We start from the raw sequence: 5,131 nt of genomic DNA on the forward strand, positions 1-5,131 counted from the left end.
CTACATGCATGACTCAGAAAAGAAAAAAGTCCTTTAAAACAGGACTTAAAACAAGATGCTTACCGCTTACTCAGTTGAATCTTTCAGACATTAATTAAACAGTCTACCTGTACCACACAATAACAGCAAATGATTATTTATTTCATCACAGCAGTTAATATAGAATGAATACTATTGTCCTGGAACAGGTATGGAGAAGGTTCTCTTACTTTCTAACATTGTGCCTTGTGTTCACTGTACATTGAGCAGGAGGTTAACACGTTTGATTCTTATCCTACTATTATTTCAAGTGAGGATCACTCATACACATGTACTTTGAAAATCTTAAATGAATTTTATTTTAAAATATTTTGGATATGTACTACAAAATGTCATATTTTACATTAAGCAATCATTTCTGTGGCTTTTTTTTCATTTAATTTCACTTAAAGTGGCAGAACTGACTAAGTGACCTGTAAATGTCTGAGAAGTTTTTATATCTGAAATAAAATTTTAAAGGATCAAACTAATTGCATGGCTAGTCTCAGCTGAAAAAACATGGTGTCGGTCTAATGGCTGTGTAGGTTCTGATACAGAGTCCATAACTGTGGTATCTAACTATCTACCCAATGTTTTTTGAACATTATAACCAGAAATAACTCTCCTTTAAAACAAAAAATTTCCAAATTGCTTTAAGGTTTGTGTGCAGGTAAAAATGTGTGTATAATGCAATCCTGGGAGGTATAAACAAGGAAACCTTGAGAAGGAGGTAAGAGGTTATTTTACCTCTGTATTTGGTACTGGTGCAACCGCTGCTGGAATACTTTGTCCAGTTCTGGTGTCCACAATTCAAAAAGGATGTTGATAAATTGGAGAGGGTTCAGAGAAGAGCCATGCGAATGATTAAAGGATTAGAAACCACGCCTTATAACAATTGAGTTTGAGTCTATCTATTTAGCATAAAAAAGAGAAGGTTAAGGAGTGACTTGATTACAGCCTATAAGTAGCTACATGGGGAACATATTTAATAATTGGCTCTTCAATCTAGCAGAGAAAGGTATAGCAATACCATAGCTGGACAATGAAACTAGAAAATTCAGACTGGAACTAAGGTGTACATTTTTAACTGTGAGAGTAATTAAACATTGGAACAATTTACCATCTGTACAATCCCATCACTAGCAATTTTTAAATCAAGATTGGATGGTTTGTTTGTTTTTTAAAGATATGCTCTAGGAATTATTTTGGAGAAAGTTCTGTGGCTTGTGTTGTACAGCAGGTCAGACTAGATGATCACCTTCTGTCTTTGGAATCTATAAGCAATGAAACTGTTTACTTATTGTATTATTTCAGTGACTCTCCGAACCTAGGCCTGCTCGTGCAGGCAGTAAGAAAAACAATTTTTTTTTCTTGTAAACTGAGCACATTTGTTGTTGTTCCTCAAGAGTTTCCATAATGCCATTTGTACATGAGGATTTTCCATATGTATAATTTTAAATAAGGTCCAGGTAGAGAATAACTGTTGTGGTTAAGACGCAAAACATTTTTTCTCATGTTTCAGTAACTTCTATTGATATATTCATTCTGAAATAATAATGAAAGTGGTACTGTATGTGCATGTGTGTAGGATACCTCTAGTGGAAGTACTGGAGGTATTATCCAGACCCACAGCCTTGTTATTCTGGGCATTACTGTGACCTCAGGTACCATTTCCATAGTGCTGATCTGCATCATGTTAATAATGGACATTTTAAAACAGCTTTCCTCTTCATTGTTTTCTCTTGGGAGTTAAGATAAACAATAGACCAAGCAGAGCACTCACCTCATTGATCTTACAATGTGTGTCTGTTGATTAGAAAAGAGAATGAATTACAGTAATAGTCAATAAAATGTGCAGGTTCTACTTGAAGGACAATTCAGACAGCTCTCAGTGAAAATCTTAACATAGTATATCTACCCAGTGGATGTATTCCTTCATTCTCTGGTTGTTTTCCTGAAAATCAGAGTAACAGGAACTACACATAAAATATTGTTCATTTAATACTAAATTCTTAATCGTGATTAGAGCAAGGAGTTTATTTGGCTTGGGAGAATGCACTCTAACACTTTGTCCCCCGTAGTTGGGCTGCAGAAGGTGGGGTACTAGTGAAGCACCCACACAGTTGAGGGCCTCCATGTACCTTCTGCATCATTGCAAAGGTCCACACACTGGTGCTGAATGCATTAGTATTCAGGAATGGGCATGGTAAAGGCCACCAGACTGACACTGGAATCCAGTGGCCCAAAACCCCTATACAGGCAGGCGCTGAGCACCTGCTACTTCAAGCCCTAGAAGAGCTAGTTAACCTAACAAACACCTATAAGGCATTCTCTGAATCCATCAATTTCTTGACAAATGCTATTTTGGTTGCTTATAGAAACTTCAGCACAGGCTTACACACCCAATATGTGCCATGTCTTAAATGCATATATTACATTATCAATTCGCAGCTGCTAAAACTCTTCTTCTTTACAAGAAAAATATATCCATTTAGGCCCCCATCCCTCAAACACTTATGTGGGTGCTTAACTTTATTACTGTGAGTAGTTCCATGGATTTCAATAGAAATACTCAACAGCAATAAAGTTAAGCACCTGTGTAAGTGTTTGCCGGATCAGAGCCTCTCCAGTTAATAAGCCCTTCTGTTTTTTCTGGGTAGTATTGTCTGTTGAATGTTCATGATTTTTAGGTATAGCTCAGGGGTTCTCAAACTGTGGGGTCGGAACCCCTCAGGGGGTCACGAGGTTATTACATGGGGGTTGTGAGCTGTCAGCCTCTGCCCCAAACCCCACTTTGCCTCCAGCATTTATAATGGTGTTAAATATGTAAAGAAGTGTTTGTAATTTAAAAGGGGGGTTGCACATAGATGCTTGCTATGTGAATGGGGTCACCAGTACAAAAGTTTGAGCACCACTGGTATAGCTTCTGATAAGGAAGTAATGAATACTGTAATAATACTATTCCTCCAGAAGGATGCCAAAGTGCTTACCCTGTGGATTGTCTCTATGATTCATAAAATAAGTTGCATGTATATTTAAAATCTGTATACGTGTATGTCTATACATGTATACAGTACATAAAGTTAGCCAGATTTTTTTTGCACAGTTCATATTGCTCTTGCTCAACATTCTCTGACCAACCCAAGAGCTATATTAATAGATACCAGAGGAAACTTTAGCTAGAAGGATGGGTGGATCCAATAAGGCATGTTTGGGAGAGTAAAAAGAAAGAAAGGAAGATAGGGAGGGCTTCCTGGAGGATTCTCCCCTCCTCTCCCTAAAAAGCGGCTTATCTTTTCTTATGTTCCATTTTGAAGGTATTATTTACAGCCTAAGAAGGCAGCTGTCAGCTCATAATTCATATAAAATAAAACCCAAGTGAGGAACAGAAACTCTCTGGAGTAGATCAGGCCTACTCCAGAGAGTTTCTGTTCCTCACTTGGGTTTTATTTTTTACTATTTTACAAGGTGGGCCTCAGGGGAGGCCCAAGGAGCACTCATCAGCCAAACCAAAGACACAAATTCATAACACAAAAAGGGAACACTCTGGAATGTTGCCTTGTTATTCTTACCTCTGGGTGCCAGTTCTTCCCCAACAGGCAGTTAGCTCTATTGCTTCCCCTATAGGGAGGCAAGTGGCCTTCTGCCCAGGAGAAGACTTTTCTCTTTGTTGTCACTTGTCTTGTTGCAGCTTGTCTCTCTTGCCTCTCTCCAGCCAAAAGAGGGATTTTTAGAGGTCACAGGCATCCCTTAATTGGACTCAGTATACCTTGCTGGCCTGAGATAACCTCTTCAGCTCATAGGGAAAAGGACGTTTACCATTCTATTGCTGATATACCTGCCTTCCAGCACTCTTGCAGCTGTCCGGTCTGACTTTGTCACACTAACTAATCTTTGTAGCTGAACCAATGCCAGTGACAATTATGACATGTAAAATTAATGTAAGGGCTGCATTTACTAAAACAAGATGTACCAGAAAGTCAGTACATAGATTTCTGTTAATAATGTTACAGAAATCATTGCTTTGATGGGTGCTCTTTCTCTTTGCAAACATCTGCTTAGCAACATCGAGCTCAGTTATTACCTAATGTTTGCTTTGATAGGTACGTGTTAAGAAATCATGAACATTTTATTTTCTTAGCTACAGTTGAACTTTGATTGTGTTTTTAAGTTATTGTCAGGGTACATAGAACTTAGGGTGGGCTCCATTTTTGTTTGTCTTTATAAATCAAAAGTTAATGAAATAGCAATAAACAAAAAAAAGTTTTTGAACTTGGTTTACTTTCTGCTGAGTATGAAAACATTTAATTATGTTCAAAAACAAAACAAACCCGTTTCCAAAATTTTAACCTACCGAACCCCAAACATACTGTTTTCACATGTGTATTGTTGCCCCTTTTCAACTCAGGCAGCTAGTCAAAATTCAGGGCCCTGGGATTGTTCCAGATGGAAGTAGAAATTGACGGAGCCTGGTATTTTCTTTGATGCAGTCTTTTTTATTTTCAAGGAACATACAAAGTCCTTTGTCTCTTAACACAGAAGAAACCAAGAACAAAAGGAGCAGTGTCTTAGTTTACAGCCCCCAAGTCTCTTTAGCCAACACAGATCCCTCTCTCGAACTTTTTCCAGGGTCATACTACACTTACAAGTTCCTTCTTGCCTTTCTCTCTCTCTCTGTTCTTGTCTGTCTCGGTTTCTGTGTGATCCTTTTTTTATTCCCCCCCCCCCTCCCCAAAACAATACTCAACCAAAAGCTCATTGGTGGATTTACACACAACTTTTGTCTTAGCTAGGAACTTATGCTTTCAGATATGTTAATTGAAGGGTGAGTTCACACCTGTCAATCTCAGTGGGGTTTCACTCAACCCATAACAAGGTTTCACCCAGTTTAAAACACTTAAATTTAGAAATTAAGAAACAGTTCAAACATTTTCAAATATATTCTTGGTTGTTTATTTCTCCTAGCAATTGCATTTACCAAAAAGATTGTACAGTATGTTGTACTTTATTTATGTATACTATTAAATGACTTCAAAAACCAGATGTATTTCAGATTAGGAAACTTTTAAAATGTTCCCCCAACAGGCAGAAAGAAAAGGAGGAGGAAAATCTT

This window comes from Terrapene carolina, unplaced genomic scaffold (assembly GCF_002925995.2).
Source record: "Terrapene carolina triunguis isolate 2854851 unplaced genomic scaffold, T_m_triunguis-2.0 Scaffold62, whole genome shotgun sequence".
Classification (NCBI taxonomy): Eukaryota; Metazoa; Chordata; order Testudines; family Emydidae; genus Terrapene; species Terrapene triunguis.